Raw genomic sequence first — 18,320 nt, 5'->3', positions numbered from 1 at the left:
ATTGTTGACCTCCACGTTCGCACCTTGTCGGTTTCGGGTAAGAGGAGAAGAATCGAATGAGATGAGCCGACAGTCTTCTATGGGGGAACAGATCTCTAATCCGACCGTTCAAGATTCTCACAGAGAAATTTGATCAGGTTCCAAGTAGTGAGGATACGGTTTTTTCCGAAGTCTCTTATTTTTTATTGCTGACGATATAGTGAATTGAGCTTCAAGTTTTTATTCGGAGACTAGAGCTATTTGTTCAAGAGAAGTCAAAGTTTGAAATGAGCAACCAAGTAATGAATACCTTAAAAACTGTAATAGAATCGTCCCTTAAATTGAGGCTATCCCTTAATACCCCTCAACTATTGTGTACTGGTTTTCAATAATTATTGTTCAAATTTTGGGAAAGATTATGGACAAAACGAGTTTTTGTGTTCCACGTGCACTGAATTTTGGATTTTTTTTCCGAATTCTAAGAAGAAACTGTTTATTTGGTACGAAATTCATTCCCGTTTATTTTTCATTCCCGTTTATTTTTCATTCCCGTTTATTTTTCACGAGGGAGTCATGTTTAAAACGAAGTAAGAAGCTGAGGTCGTCAACATGGTCGAGAGCTCTGATGATTATACCAGTTACATCAAGCGAGTGTTGGCAGACTTTGTCGAGCAAAAGTTACGTGGGATCGTCAAGTCAATATTGGCTGAGGATGGGGAAAGGGAAGAAGCTGTAAGTGATGAGAGGCGGAATATCAAGCGTCGTATAAGGTCACAAAAAGAAAAATGGGAATCAGTGCAAAAGAAACTACAGGAAAATAGGAAACGTAAGATGAAGAGTGAAAAGAAGGCTAGGAGAATTTGTAAAAAGAAGATGAAGGCAGCGAATAGTCGAAATTGGCTGAAGTTTCGGGAATTGAAGTACAATTTTCTGGCTCGTAAGCAAGTAATACTGATGTCATCAGTCTATACTGTTCCGCTTGGCACCTATCGGGTATGGTGTCTGCTTCTCTCATTCGAAACTTTTTTCAATGCAAGAAATAAGAAAAGGAAATATAGTGCATGAAGGATGGTCAAGATTATAAGGATAATGGTCACGGAGATATTGAACTTATTCGAACTATTTTTTTCACGTACCTCGAGTGCGTATATAAAATAAATAAATAAATAAATAAAATCTAGAGATGGGTGAATAGCCAAACAAGTTGCTCGAAAAATAGAAACAAAATAAGAATAATTTTGAACAAAAAAAACAGTTCTTCCATTTTTTCCATGCCTATTTTTTCCAGTTTAGAAAATTGGAATCTCAATTTTTAAAATTCAAATACTTTCGATAAGTTTCTCAGAAAACAGTATTCGCATTAGTTGGTAGATGTTTGAATGGAGGGTGTGAACTGGGGTCATAATTATGAATGTGAAGAAGTAGCCGTGTTCATTTTGTTATTCTCAGCCACAAACACTCGCACCTGTCACTTATCTTCCTGGGAAATCTAATAGATGATATATCGATCGAGCAAAAACAAATCTCATGCAGACAGGTGAGAACGAGGGATTAATAATAAATAGGAAGGTCCGTGTTTTCATTGTTCTTCACTTATCTCAAATGTGAAATCTAATAGGTGATGGCAAATAAGACACGCCCCCTAGTCCATATGAGATCAGACTGATGGAATACAGTCAGTTGTCCCTTTCACTCCAGCAGCGAGCAGCCCTCTCTTTTTGAGCTCTCTTAGTTTTAATTGCATTCGATCTACCTGTGTTCCCCTTTTACTTTCTCTCTCAAGTTACCTCTTCATGCGAGCCTATCCAATTCACAATGTTATATTTAATTATTCTAGTTGAGAAGCACAACAACGCCCCCCAGAACAGTACACGGATACAACACAACAACGGCTCAACAAATGGGATGGACAAAGGAATAACGTGAGTAACGATGGGTCTTTCCCCCCGATCTAGAATATATCAGAAATTTCAATAAAAGTACAAAAAATATAATTATTTCCATATTTCGGACCTCGGCATCTTCGTTATTTTCTCATAAATTTTTCTGAAAACGCGATTTCACAGATTTTGAGACTGACGGTCTAGGGCTGGTATTTTCAATATTTCAAACCACGGCGTTAATTTGTTTTCGTACATTCTAGCCACGACCCCATTTTCTACAAATTTCAAAAATGTACCAAAGTTCACAATTAATCGATTTTCTTAGTTCTATTTGAGTTACCCTCATAGTCTTACAAAACTTGAGTTTTTCCTGACCCCTATTATTAGTCCAGCTGCGCTAGTTTGAGGATTGTCTGGGACATTTGTCTTCACATATTACCATCTGCCTCCTTATCTCCCTGGGAAATCGGTCTTTGTGGGAAACTTGGAACCTCAAACGGTCGCATTAGAGGAAACACCTGTCATTCCCTAGATGGCGGTCGTCTCATTTCATCCCATTTCACTCTCGTTTGAATTTGCCTGTTGTCACATGACCGTTAACACAAACCACCTGCTCACTTATCTTCATGAGGAATCTCTTTTTATGATCTATACTATCAGACCACCAGATGGCTGATGTCTACTAGACTCCGCCCACTGACACTCAGTCTCCTCACTTCATCTTCTTGGCTCAGTCGTCCACCATCTCTTCGTACTGGATGGTGACTCTTCTATTTTCTCCTTTTCTCCTTTTTGAACCCCATAACCATGATTTATCTCGAACTTATATTTCTTATTCGCTCAATAAGTTTACAAATTCTGTTTTTTTCAGTGCTAAAGCACAGCGAACAGAGTAGGAACCAACCGTCGTGAAGGATACGGAATGGTCGAGAGCAATATACCACTGACAGGAAAGCAATGGATCGAGAAGAATCCCGCGAGGACCATTTTGATAAACGTGAGTTCGAACCTCTAGAATCAGGATACTTTTTTGCCGTTTACTTTGACTTCCCCCACCATTCTTATCTGTGTCGGGTCCGGTTAGACACGGTCAGTTACGCTGCGTGAGGTCTATACTTATCCGGGCTGAGGGATACCTCAGTAGACGCGGGTTTGAATCCTCCCGATCTAGAGTGTGTTGAAATTTCAATATTAAGAAACGTGATACTTTCTTCCTTTTCTATTTAATTCCCTAACACTTTTTTCAAAAAATCAACCGATGCAACGACGAATGACGGAATCAAGGACCGGACTCGGTGACAAGGGCAATGCAATAGATGAAACAATGATAGACAACTCGGAAACAAGGAAAACGGGTCTCATCTCATGCAGACAGGTGAGAACGAGAGATTAATAATAAATAGGAAGACCTTTTTTTTCACTGTTCTTCACTTATCTCAAATGTGAAATCTAATAGGTGATGGCATATAAGACACGCCCCCTAGTCCATATGAGGTCAGACTGATGGAATACAGTCAGTTGTCCCTTTCACTCCAGCAGCCAGCAGTCCTCTCTTTTTGAGCTCTCTTAGTTTTAATTGCATTCGATCTACCTGTGTTCCCCTTTTACTTTCTCTCTCAAGTTACCTCTTCATGCGAGCCTATCCAATTCACAATGTTATATTTAATTATTCTAGTTGAGAAGCACAACAACGCCCCCCAGAACAGTACACGGATACAACACAACAACGGTTCAACAAATGGGATGGACAAAGGAATAACGTGAGTAACGATGGGTCTTTTCTCCCGATCTAGAATATATCAGAAATTTCATAAAAGGTATCAAAAAATCAGAATTCTTTCGTTTCTATTGACTTCCCCCACCATTCTTTCTTGTGTCGGATCCTGTAAGACTCGGTCAGTTACGCTGCGAGTAGTCTTACCTATGGGCTGTGGGCTTACTCACGGTAGACGCGGGTTTGAATCCTCCCGGGCTAGAATATATCAGAAATTTTATAAAAAGTATTTTAAAAAATCCGTTTCTTTCTCACTTTTCAACTGACACCCTTAACAATTCTCACTTGTTTTCATATAAAACAAACAATGCAACGATGAATGGATGAATCAAGGATTGAAGCGGCAACAAACTAGGAGCAACAATGGTCCTAGGTTGAAAAAAGTTTGGACAGACAGCTCAATGTAAAATGACGAAATGGGTATAGTAGAGAAGAAACGCCTCGAGGAGGAACTCTAGGGAGAACACAGCGGTCAGAACGGAACCCCATTTTTTTGTTGCGATCTACTGGAAATGTTCGACTTGCAACTAGGATAAACTTCAGACAGTGTGTATCAATTCTTTTCATCTTCCCTCAAGATTTGCAGGCGTTGCACTAGGATATGCTTCCTCCTGGTGACATCATGATCGTCCTCATAATGGAAAACGGCTATCGTCGTTATCCCAAATCATCTCCTCTCATAAATTCGAAGGGACTAGTTTTCCGCTTTTCTTGAGTTTTCTAGGTCATGGTGATTGGCTATTTTCAGAAACCCCTTCTTCTCCTCTCCCATTATCATGTTGACCTGTTTTTGAATCCATAACCTTACGACACCTTCCATGTTTTCACTTTTTTCTTTTATATTTCTGTCCACTCGTTTGTTGATAATTGAGACCTCTCGTGTTATTGTAGACGTTGAGAAATTAAAGACGAAAAATTGTTGCCTGTGAGAAACAATACAGATTTTTGCAACAGCGAAAAGTCAGGAGACCGATATTCTAGGTTTGCGACGGTACTGAAGAAAGTCTGTCTGTCTGTATGTTGGTTTGTCCGGATGTCTGATAATCTGGTTTCGAAACGTCTCAGTTCCGAGTTGTCCTGATTTTGAAACTGTATGTTGGTGTGTCCGGATGTCCGGGTTCCTAAATGCACTTACTCATTTTTCCGGGACTTTTTTTCTAAATTTCAGCCTGAAAACCCGCGAAACTGGTTAAGCGGAAAATTGATTCAAATGTCCTAACCATCTCCCCAAAATACTTTGTCTGTCTGTCAGTTTATGTATCCGGGTATACCCAAGGTGTCTCAAAGCAAGAGAACCTGACTTTGGAACGTTAAAAAACCCTGAACAGCTTTTTTCAGAAACATACTCAGTTTTTTTTCGTCATTCTGTGTGTCCGGATCAGGCTTGGTCGAGAAAAACTTTTCGGGAAAATCGAGAACGAAAAAATTTCTCGAAATTTTTTTCGGGAAATCGAGTACTCGAAATTTTTCTCGAATTTTTTTTTCGGGAAAATCGAGAATTTTCGAGAAATTCGAGAATTTTGTCAAACTGATTTCAAATGACTTAAACATACCTATTTTTCGACAGATTTTATTTTTATTCATTAATTTATACTTGGTTTCACAGTTCGAGATTGGTACCCCATCAATTAAACGTTTTGCTGGAGAAACATCAGTTTCGAAAAACTTTCAGCACTCAATAGTTTTCTATTTTGGAGCACCGTAGGGGAAAGTTGAGAAGTATTTTGTTCAAAAACAACAAAAAATCGGTTGAAATCCTGTAAAAATAAATGGAAAATTTCGAACTTTTGAATATTACTGTTACAAAAAATTTCCCGTTTTTCTCGAAATTTTTCGGGAAATTTCCGGTCGGGAAAAATTCCCGAAAATTTTTTTCGGGAAAATTCTCGTCGGGAAATTTTCCCGAAAAAAGTCGGGAAAACCGAGAAATCGAGTATCCCGATTTCCCGACCTCGACCAAGCCTGGTTCCGACACAGATAAGAATGGTTGGGGAACTCAATATCATAGAAAATGTCCTGTTTTTAAGAACTCAATATCATAGAAAATGTCCTGTTTTTAGGAAGTCAATTTTATAGAACATATCCTGTTTTTAGGAATTTCATTTATCTCTAGCCCGGGAGGATTCAAACCCGCGTCTGCTGAAGTAAACCTCAGCCCGGTTAGTATAGACTACTACATCCTCTGATCGATGAGTCTATCCGGTTCCGACACAGATAAGAATGGTTGGGGAACTCAATATCATAGAAAATGTCCTGTTTTTAGGAAGTCAATTTTATAGAACATATCCTGTTTTTAGGAATTTCATTTATCTCTAGCCCGGGAGGATTCAAACCCGCGTCTGCTGAAGTAAACCTCAGCCCGGTTAGTATAGACTACTACATCCTCTGATCGATGAGTCTATCCGGTTCCGACACAGATAAGAATGGTTGGGGAACTCAATATCATAGAAAATGTCCTGTTTTTAAGAACTCAATATCATAGAAAATGTCCTGTTTTTAGGAAGTCAATTTTATAGAACATATCCTGTTTTTAGGAATTTCATTTATCTCTAGCCCGGGAGGATTCAAACCCGCGTCTGCTGAAGTAAACCTCAGCCCGGTTAGTATAGACTACTACATCCTCTGATCGATGAGTCTATCCGGTTCCGACACAGATAAGAATGGTTGGGGAACTCAATATCATAGAAAATGTCCTGTTTTTAGGAAGTCAATTTTATAGAAAATGTCCTGTTTTTAGGAATTTCATTTATCTCTAGCCCGGGAGGATTCAAACCCGCGTCTACTGAAGTAAACCTCAGCCCGGTTAGTATAGACTACTACATCCTCTGATCGATGAGTCTATCCGGTTCCGACACAGATAAGAATGGTTGGGGAACTCAATATCATAGAAAATGTCCTGTTTTTATGAAGTAAATTTTATAGAAAATGTCCTGTTTTTAGGAATTTCATTTATCTCTAGCCCGGGAGGATTCAAACCCGCGTCTACTGAAGTAAACCTCAGCCCGGTTAGTATAGACTACTACATCCTCTGATCGATGAGTCTATCCGGTTCCGACACAGATAAGAATGGTTGGGGAACTCAATATCATAGAAAATGTCCTGTTTTTAAGAACTCAATATCATAGAAAATGTCCTGTTTTTAGGAAGTCAATTTTATAGAACATATCCTGTTTTTAGGAATTTCATTTATCTCTAGCCCGGGAGGATTCAAACCCGCGTCTGCTGAAGTAAACCTCAGCCCGGTTAGTATAGACTACTACATCCTCTGATCGATGAGTCTATCCGGTTCCGACACAGATAAGAATGGTTGGGGAACTCAATATCATAGAAAATGTCCTGTTTTTAAGAACTCAATATCATAGAAAATGTCCTGTTTTTAGGAAGTCAATTTTATAGAACATATCCTGTTTTTAGGAATTTCATTTATCTCTAGCCCGGGAGGATTCAAACCCGCGTCTGCTGAAGTAAACCTCAGCCCGGTTAGTATAGACTACTACATCCTCTGATCGATGAGTCTATCCGGTTCCGACACAGATAAGAATGGTTGGGGAACTCAATATCATAGAAAATGTCCTGTTTTTAGGAAGTCAATTTTATAGAAAATGTCCTGTTTTTAGGAATTTCATTTATCTCTAGCCCGGGAGGATTCAAACCCGCGTCTACTGAAGTAAACCTCAGCCCGGTTAGTATAGACTACTACATCCTCTGATCGATGAGTCTATCCGGTTCCGACACAGATAAGAATGGTTGGGGAACTCAATATCATAGAAAATGTCCTGTTTTTATGAAGTAAATTTTATAGAAAATGTCCTGTTTTTAGGAATTTCATTTATCTCTAGCCCGGGAGGATTCAAACCCGCGTCTACTGAAGTAAACCTCAGCCCGGTTAGTATAGACTACTACATCCTCTGATCGATGAGTCTATCCGGTTCCGACACAGATAAGAATGGTTGGGGAACTCAATATCATAGAAAATGTCCTGTTTTTAAGAACTCAATATCATAGAAAATGTCCTGTTTTTAGGAAGTCAATTTTATAGAACATATCCTGTTTTTAGGAATTTCATTTATCTCTAGCCCGGGAGGATTCAAACCCGCGTCTGCTGAAGTAAACCTCAGCCCGGTTAGTATAGACTACTACATCCTCTGATCGATGAGTCTATCCGGTTCCGACACAGATAAGAATGGTTGGGGAACTCAATATCATAGAAAATGTCCTGTTTTTAAGAACTCAATATCATAGAAAATGTCCTGTTTTTATGAAGTAAATTTTATAGAAAATGTCCTGTTTTTAGGAATTTCATTTATCTCTAGCCCGGGAGGATTCAAACCCGCGTCTACTGAAGTAAACCTCAGCCCGGTTAGTATAGACTACTACATCCTCTGATCGATGAGTCTATCCGGTTCCGACACAGATAAGAATGGTTGGGGAACTCAATATCATAGAAAATGTCCTGTTTTTAGGAAGTCAATTTTATAGAAAATGTCCTGTTTTTAGGAATTTCATTTATCTCTAGCCCGGGAGGATTCAAACCCGTGTCTACTGAAGTAAACCTCAGCCCGGTTAGTATAGACTACTACATCCTCTGATCGATGAGTCTATCCGGTTCCGACAAAGATAAGAATGGTTGGGGAACTCAATATCATAGAAAATGTCCTGTTTTTAAGAACTCAATATCATAGAAAATGTCATGTTTTTAGGAAGTCAATTTTATAGAACATATCCTGTTTTTAGGAATTTCATTTATCTCTAGCCCGGGAGGATTCAAACCCGTGTCTACTGAAGTAAACCTCAGCCCGGTTAGTATAGACTACTACATCCTCTGATCGATGAGTCTATCCGGTTCCGACACAGATAAGAATGGTTGGGGAACTCAATATCATAGAAAATGTCCTGTTTTTAAGAACTCAATATCATAGAAAATGTCCTGTTTTTATGAAGTAAATTTTATAGAAAATGTCCTGTTTTTAGGAATTTCATTTATCTCTAGCCCGGGAGGATTCAAACCCGCGTCTACTGAAGTAAACCTCAGCCCGGTTAGTATAGACTACTACATCCTCTGATCGATGAGTCTATCCGGTTCCGACACAGATAAGAATGGTTGGGGAACTCAATATCATAGAAAATGTCCTGTTTTTAGGAAGTCAATTTTATAGAAAATGTCCTGTTTTTAGGAATTTCATTTATCTCTAGCCCGGGAGGATTCAAACCCGTGTCTACTGAAGTAAACCTCAGCCCGGTTAGTATAGACTACTACATCCTCTGATCGATGAGTCTATCCGGTTCCGACAAAGATAAGAATGGTTGGGGAACTCAATATCATAGAAAATGTCCTGTTTTTAAGAACTCAATATCATAGAAAATGTCATGTTTTTAGGAAGTCAATTTTATAGAACATATCCTGTTTTTAGGAATTTCATTTATCTCTAGCCCGGGAGGATTCAAACCCGTGTCTACTGAAGTAAACCTCAGCCCGGTTAGTATAGACTACTACATCCTCTGATCGATGAGTCTATCCGGTTCCGACACAGATAAGAATGGTTGGGGAACTCAATATCATAGAAAATGTCCTGTTTTTAAGAACTCAATATCATAGAAAATGTCCTGTTTTTATGAAGTAAATTTTATAGAAAATGTCCTGTTTTTAGGAATTTCATTTATCTCTAGCCCGGGAGGATTCAAACCCGCGTCTGCTGAAGTAAACCTCAGCCCGGTTAGTATAGACTACTACATCCTCTGATCGATGAGTCTATCCGGTTCCGACACAGATAAGAATGGTTGGGGAACTCAATATCATAGAAAATGTCCTGTTTTTAGGAAGTCAATTTTATAGAAAATGTCCTGTTTTTAGGAATTTCATTTATCTCTAGCCCGGGAGGATTCAAACCCGTGTCTACTGAAGTAAACCTCAGCCCGGTTAGTATAGACTACTACATCCTCTGATCGATGAGTCTATCCGGTTCCGACAAAGATAAGAATGGTTGGGGAACTCAATATCATAGAAAATGTCCTGTTTTTAAGAACTCAATATCATAGAAAATGTCATGTTTTTAGGAAGTCAATTTTATAGAACATATCCTGTTTTTAGGAATTTCATTTATCTCTAGCCCGGGAGGATTCAAACCCGCGTCTACTGAAGTAAACCTCAGCCCGGTTAGTATAGACTACTACATCCTCTGATCGATGAGTCTATCCGGTTCCGACACAGATAAGAATGGTTGGGGAACTCAATATCATAGAAAATGTCCTGTTTTTAGGAAGTCAATTTTATAGAACATATCCTGTTTTTAGGAATTTCATTTATCTCTAGCCCGGGAGGATTCAAACCCGCGTCTGCTGAAGTAAACCTCAGCCCGGTTAGTATAGACTACTACATCCTCTGATCGATGAGTCTATCCGGTTCCGACACAGATAAGAATGGTTGGGGAACTCAATATCATAGAAAATGTCCTGTTTTTAGGAAGTCAATTTTATAGAAAATGTCCTGTTTTTAGGAATTTCATTTATCTCTAGCCCGGGAGGATTCAAACCCGCGTCTACTGAAGTAAACCTCAGCCCGGTTAGTATAGACTACTACATCCTCTGATCGATGAGTCTATCCGGTTCCGACACAGATAAGAATGGTTGGGGAACTCAATATCATAGAAAATGTCCTGTTTTTAGGAAGTCAATTTTATAGAACATATCCTGTTTTTAGGAATTTCATTTATCTCTAGCCCGGGAGGATTCAAACCCGCGTCTGCTGAAGTAAACCTCAGCCCGGTTAGTATAGACTACTACATCCTCTGATCGATGAGTCTATCCGGTTCCGACACAGATAAGAATGGTTGGGGAACTCAATATCATAGAAAATGTCCTGTTTTTAAGAACTCAATATCATAGAAAATGTCCTGTTTTTAGGAATTTCATTTATCTCTAGCCCGGGAGGATTCAAACCCGCGTCTGCTGAAGTAAACCTCAGCCCGGTTAGTATAGACTACTACATCCTCTGATCGATGAGTCTATCCGGTTCCGACACAGATAAGAATGGTTGGGGAACTCAATATCATAGAAAATGTCCTGTTTTTAGGAAGTCAATTTTATAGAAAATGTCCTGTTTTTAGGAATTTCATTTATCTCTAGCCCGGGAGGATTCAAACCCGCGTCTACTGAAGTAAACCTCAGCCCGGTTAGTATAGACTACTACATCCTCTGATCGATGAGTCTATCCGGTTCCGACACAGATAAGAATGGTTGGGGAACTCAATATCATAGAAAATGTCCTGTTTTTAAGAACTCAATATCATAGAAAATGTCCTGTTTTTAGGAATTTCATTTATCTCTAGCCCGGGAGGATTCAAACCCGCGTCTGCTGAAGTAAACCTCAGCCCGGTTAGTATAGACTACTACATCCTCTGATCGATGAGTCTATCCGGTTCCGACACAGATAAGAATGGTTGGGGAACTCAATATCATAGAAAATGTCCTGTTTTTAAGAACTCAATATCATAGAAAATGTCCTGTTTTTAGGAATTTCATTTATCTCTAGCCCGGGAGGATTCAAACCCGCGTCTGCTGAAGTAAACCTCAGCCCGGTTAGTATAGACTACTACATCCTCTGATCGATGAGTCTATCCGGTTCCGACACAGATAAGAATGGTTGGGGAACTCAATATCATAGAAAATGTCCTGTTTTTAAGAACTCAATATCATAGAAAATGTCCTGTTTTTAGGAAGTCAATTTTATAGAACATATCCTGTTTTTAGGAATTTCATTTATCTCTAGCCCGGGAGGATTCAAACCCGCGTCTGCTGAAGTAAACCTTAGCCCGGTTAGTATAGACTACTACATCCTCTGATCGATGAGTCTATCCGGTTCCGACACAGATAAGAATGGTTGGGGAACTCAATATCATAGAAAATGTCCTGTTTTTAGGAAGTCAATTTTATAGAAAATGTCCTGTTTTTAGGAATTTCATTTATCTCTAGCCCGGGAGGATTCAAACCCGCGTCTACTGAAGTAAACCTCAGCCCGGTTAGTATAGACTACTACATCCTCTGATCGATGAGTCTATCCGGTTCCGACACAGATAAGAATGGTTGGGGAACTCAATATCATAGAAAATGTCCTGTTTTTAAGAACTCAATATCATAGAAAATGTCCTGTTTTTAGGAAGTCAATTTTATAGAACATATCCTGTTTTTAGGAATTTCATTTATCTCTAGCCCGGGAGGATTCAAACCCGCGTCTGCTGAAGTAAACCTCAGCCCGGTTAGTATAGACTACTACATCCTCTGATCGATGAGTCTATCCGGTTCCGACACAGATAAGAATGGTTGGGGAACTCAATATCATAGAAAATGTCCTGTTTTTAGGAAGTCAATTTTATAGAACATATCCTGTTTTTAGGAATTTCATTTATCTCTAGCCCGGGAGGATTCAAACCCGCGTCTGCTGAAGTAAACCTCAGCCCGGTTAGTATAGACTACTACATCCTCTGATCGATGAGTCTATCCGGTTCCGACACAGATAAGAATGGTTGGGGAACTCAATATTCATAGAAAATGTCCTGTTTTTAAGAACTCAATATCATAGAAAATGTCCTGTTTTTAGGAATTTCATTTATCTCTAGCCCGGGAGGATTCAAACCCGCGTCTGCTGAAGTAAACCTCAGCCCGGTTAGTATAGACTACTACATCCTCTGATCGATGAGTCTATCCGGTTCCGACACAGATAAGAATGGTTGGGGAACTCAATATCATAGAAAATGTCCTGTTTTTAGGTAGTCAATTTTATAGAAAATGTCCTGTTTTTAGGAATTTCATTTATCTCTAGCCCGGGAGGATTCAAACCCGCGTCTGCTGAAGTAAACCTCAGCCCGGTTAGTATAGACTACTACATCCTCTGATCGATGAGTCTATCCGGTTCCGACACAGATAAGAATGGTTGGGGAACTCAATATCATAGAAAATGTCCTGTTTTTATGAAGTAAATTTTATAGAAAATGTCCTGTTTTTAGGAAGTCAATTTTATAGAAAATGTCCTGTTTTTAGGAATTTCATTTATCTCTAGCCCGGGAGGATTCAAACACGCGTCTGCTGAAGTAAACCTCAGCCCGGTTAGTATAGACTACTACATCCTCTGATCGATGAGTCTATCCGGTTCCGACACAGATAAGAATGGTTGGGGAACTCAATATCATAGAAAATGTCCTGTTTTTAGGAAGTCAATTTTATAGAACATATCCTGTTTTTAGGAATTTCATTTATCTCTAGCCCGGGAGGATTCAAACCCGCGTCTGCTGAAGTAAACCTCAGCCCGGTTAGTATAGACTACTACATCCTCTGATCGATGAGTCTATCCGGTTCCGACACAGATAAGAATGGTTGGGGAACTCAATATCATAGAAAATGCCCTGTTTTTAAGAACTCAATATCATAGAAAATGTCCTGTTTTTAGGAATTTCATTTATCTCTAGCCCGGGAGGATTCAAACCCGCGTCTGCTGAAGTAAACCTCAGCCCGGTTAGTATAGACTACTACATCCTCTGATCGATGAGTCTATCCGGTTCCGACACAGATAAGAATGGTTGGGGAACTCAATATCATAGAAAATGTCCTGTTTTTAGGAAGTCAATTTTATAGAACATATCCTGTTTTTAGGAATTTCATTTATCTCTAGCCCGGGAGGATTCAAACCCGCGTCTGCTGAAGTAAACCTCAGCCCGGTTAGTATAGACTACTACATCCTCTGATCGATGAGTCTATCCGGTTCCGACACAGATAAGAATGGTTGGGGAACTCAATATCATAGAAAATGCCCTGTTTTTAAGAACTCAATATCATAGAAAATGTCCTGTTTTTAGGAATTTCATTTATCTCTAGCCCGGGAGGATTCAAACCCGCGTCTGCTGAAGTAAACCTCAGCCCGGTTAGTATAGACTACTACATCCTCTGATCGATGAGTCTATCCGGTTCCGACACAGATAAGAATGGTTGGGGAACTCAATATCATAGAAAATGTCCTGTTTTTAGGAAGTCAATTTTATAGAACATAGTCCTGTTTTTAGGAATTTCATTTATCTCTAGCCCGGGAGGATTCAAACACGCGTCTGCTGAAGTAAACCTCAGCCCGGTTAGTATAGACTACTACATCCTCTGATCGATGAGTCTATCCGGTTCCGACACAGATAAGAATGGTTGGGGAACTCAATATCATAGAAAATGCCCTGTTTTTAAGAACTCAATATCATAGAAAATGTCCTGTTTTTAGGAATTTCATTTATCTCTAGCCCGGGAGGATTCAAACCCGCGTCTGCTGAAGTAAACCTCAGCCCGGTTAGTATAGACTACTACATCCTCTGATCGATGAGTCTATCCGGTTCCGACACAGATAAGAATGGTTGGGGAACTCAATATCATAGAAAATGTCCTGTTTTTATGAAGTAAATTTTATAGAAAATGTCCTGTTTTTAGGAATTTCATTTATCTCTAGCCCGGGAGGATTCAAACCCGCGTCTGCTGAAGTAAACCTCAGCCCAGTTAGTATAGACTACTACATCCTCTGATCGATGAGTCTATCCGGTTCCGACACAGATAAGAATGGTTGGGGAACTCAATATCATAGAAAATGCCCTAGTTTTTAAGAACTCAATATCATAGAAAATGTCCTGTTTTTAGGAATTTCATTTATCTCTAGCCCGGGAGGATTCAAACCCGCGTCTGCTGAAGTAAACCTCAGCCCGGTTAGTATAGACTACTACATCCTCTGATCGATGAGTCTATCCGGTTCCGACACAGATAAGAATGGTTGGGGAACTCAATATCATAGAAAATGTCCTGTTTTTATGAAGTAAATTTTATAGAAAATGTCCTGTTTTTAGGAATTTCATTTATCTCTAGCCCGGGAGGATTCAAACCCGCGTCTGCTGAAGTAAACCTCAGCCCAGTTAGTATAGACTACTACATCCTCTGATCGATGAGTCTATCCGGTTCCGACACAGATAAGAATGGTTGGGGAACTCAATATCATAGAAAATGCCCTGTTTTTAGGAAGTCAATTTTATAGAACATAGTCCTGTTTTTAGGAATTTCATTTATCTCTAGCCCGGGAGGATTCAAACCCGCGTCTGCTGAAGTAAACCTCAGCCCAGTTAGTATAGACTACTACATCCTCTGATCGATGAGTCTATCCGGTTCCGACACAGATAAGAATGGTTGGGGAACTCAATATCATAGAAAATGCCCTGTTTTTAAGAACTCAATATCATAGAAAATGTCCTGTTTTTAGGAATTTCATTTATCTCTAGCCCGGGAGGATTCAAACCCGCGTCTGCTGAAGTAAACCTCAGCCCAGTTAGTATAGACTACTACATCCTCTGATCGATGAGTCTATCCGGTTCCGACACAGATAAGAATGGTTGGGGAACTCAATATCATAGAAAATGCCCTGTTTTTAGGAAGTCAATTTATAGAACATATCCTGTTTTTAGGAATTTCATTTATCTCTAGCCCGGGAGGATTCAAACCCGCGTCTGCTGAAGTAAACCTCAGCCCGGTTAGTATAGACTACTACATCCTCTGATCGATGAGTCTATCCGGTTCCGACACAGATAAGAATGGTTGGGGAACTCAATATCATAGAAATGTCCTGTTTTTAGGAAGTCAATTTATAGAACATATCCTGTTTTTAGGAATTTCATTTATCTCTAGCCCGGGAGGATTCAAACCCGCGTCTGCTGAAGTAAACCTCAGCCCAGTTAGTATAGACTACTACATCCTCTGATCGATGAGTCTATCCGGTTCCGACACAGATAAGAATGGTTGGGGAACTCAATATCATAGAAAATGCCCTGTTTTTAGGAAGTCAATTTTATAGAACATATCCTGTTTTTAGGAATTTCATTTATCTCTAGCCCGGGAGGATTCAAACCCGCGTCTGCTGAAGTAAACCTCAGCCCAGTTAGTATAGACTACTACATCCTCTGATCGATGAGTCTATCCGGTTCCGACACAGATAAGAATGGTTGGGGAACTCAATATCATAGAAAATGCCCTGTTTTTAAGAACTCAATATCATAGAAAATGTCCTGTTTTTAGGAATTTCATTTATCTCTAGCCCGGGAGGATTCAAACCCGCGTCTGCTGAAGTAAACCTCAGCCCAGTTAGTATAGACTACTACATCCTCTGATCGATGAGTCTATCCGGTTCCGACACAGATAAGAATGGTTGGGGAACTCAATATCATAGAAAATGCCCTGTTTTTAAGAACTCAATATCATAGAAAATGTCCTGTTTTTAGGAATTTCATTTATCTCTAGCCCGGGAGGATTCAAACCCGCGTCTGCTGAAGTAAACCTCAGCCCGGTTAGTATAGACTACTACATCCTCTGATCGATGAGTCTATCCGGTTCCGACACAGATAAGAATGGTTGGGGAACTCAATATCATAGAAAATGTCCTGTTTTTATGAAGTCAATTTTATAGAAAATGTCCTGTTTTTAGGAATTTCATTTATCTCTAGCCCGGGAGGATTCAAACCCGCGTCTGCTGAAGTAAACCTCAGCCCGGTTAGTATAGACTACTACATCCTCTGATCGATGAGTCTATCCGGTTCCGACACAGATAAGAATGGTTGGGGAACTCAATATCATAGAAATGTCCTGTTTTTATGAAGTAAATTTTATAGAAAATGTCCTGTTTTTAGGAATTTCATTTATCTCTAGCCCGGGAGGATTCAAACCCGCGTCTGCTGAAGTAAACCTCAGCCCGGTTAGTATAGACTACTACATCCTCTGATCGATGAGTCTATCCGGTTCCGACACAGATAAGAATGGTTGGGGAACTCAATATCATAGAAAATGTCCTGTTTTTAGGAAGTCAATTTATAGAAAATGTCCTGTTTTTAGGAAGTCAATTTTATAGAACATATTCTGTTTTTAGGAATTTCATTTATCTCTAGCCCGGGAGGATTCAAACCCGCGTCTGCTGAAGTAAACCTCAGCCCGGTTAGTATAGACTACTACATCCTCTGATCGATGAGTCTATCCGGTTCCGACACAGATAAGAATGGTTGGGGAACTCAATATCATAGAAAATGTCCTGTTTTTATGAAGTAAATTTTATAGAAAATGTCCTGTTTTTAGGAATTTCATTTATCTCTAGCCCGGGAGGATTCAAACCCGCGTCTGCTGAAGTAAACCTCAGCCCGGTTAGTATAGACTACTACATCCTCTGATCGATGAGTCTATCCGGTTCCGACACAGATAAGAATGGTTGGGGAACTCAATATCATAGAAAATGTCCCTGTTTTTAGAACTCAATATTATAGAAAATGTCCTGTTTTTAGGAATTTCATTTATCTCTAGCCCGGGAGGATTCAAACCCGCGTCTGCTGAAGTAAACCTCAGCCCGGTTAGTATAGACTACTACATCCTCTGATCGATGAGTCTATCCGGTTCCGACACAGATAAGAATGGTTGGGGAACTCAATATCATAGAAAATGTCCTGTTTTTATGAAGTCAATTTATAGAAAATGTCCTGTTTTTAGGAATTTCATTTATCTCTAGCCCGGGAGGATTCAAACCCGCGTCTGCTGAAGTAAACCTCAGCCCGGTTAGTATAGACTACTACATCCTCTGATCGATGAGTCTATCCGGTTCCGACACAGATAAGAATGGTTGGGGAACTCAATATCATAGAAAATGTCCTGTTTTTATGAAGTAAATTTTATAGAAAATGTCCTGTTTTTAGGAATTTCATTTATCTCTAGCCCGGGAGGATTCAAACCCGCGTCTGCTGAAGTAAACCTCAGCCCGGTTAGTATAGACTACTACATCCTCTGATCGATGAGTCTATCCGGTTCCGACACAGATAAGAATGGTTGGGGAACTCAATATCATAGAAAATGCCCTGTTTTTAAGAACTCAATATCATAGAAAATGTCCTGTTTTTAGGAATTTCATTTATTCTCTAGCCCGGGAGGATTCAAACCCGCGTCTACTGAAGTAAACCTCAGCCCGGTTAGTATAGACTACTACATCCTCTGATCGATGAGTCTATCCGGTTCCGACACAGATAAGAATGGTTGGGGAACTCAATATCATAGAAAATGCCCTGTTTTTAAGAACTCAATATCATAGAAAATGTCCTGTTTTTTAGGAATTTCATTTATCTCTAGCCCGGGAGGATTCAAACCCGCGTCTGCTGAAGTAAACCTCAGCCCGGTTAGTATAGACTACTACATCCTCTGACGATGAGTCTATCCGGTTCCGAACACAGATAAGAATGGTTGGGGACTCAATATCATAGAAAATGTCCTGTTTTTTAGGAAGTCAATTTATAGAAAATGTCCTGTTTTAGGGAATTTCATTTATCTCTAGCCCGGGAGGATTCAAACCCGCGTCTGCTGAGTAAACCTCAGCCCAGTTAGTATAGACTACTAGCATCCTCTGATCGATGAGTCTATCCGGGTTCCGACACAGATAAGAATGGTTGGGGAACTCAATATCATAGAAAATGTCCTGTTTTATGAAGTAATTTATAGAAAATGTCCTGTTTTAGGAATTTCATTTATCTCTAGCCCGGGAGGATTCAAACCCGCGTCTGCTGAAGTAAACCTCAGCCCGGTTAGTATAGACTACTACATCCTCTGATCGATGAGTCTATCCGGTTCCGACACAGATAAGAATGGTTGGGGAACTC

This window comes from Caenorhabditis remanei, chromosome III (assembly GCF_010183535.1).
Source record: "Caenorhabditis remanei strain PX506 chromosome III, whole genome shotgun sequence".
Classification (NCBI taxonomy): domain Eukaryota; kingdom Metazoa; phylum Nematoda; class Chromadorea; order Rhabditida; family Rhabditidae; genus Caenorhabditis; species Caenorhabditis remanei.
The sequence above is the reverse complement of the archived record's forward strand: the minus strand, read 5'-3'. Positions refer to the sequence as shown.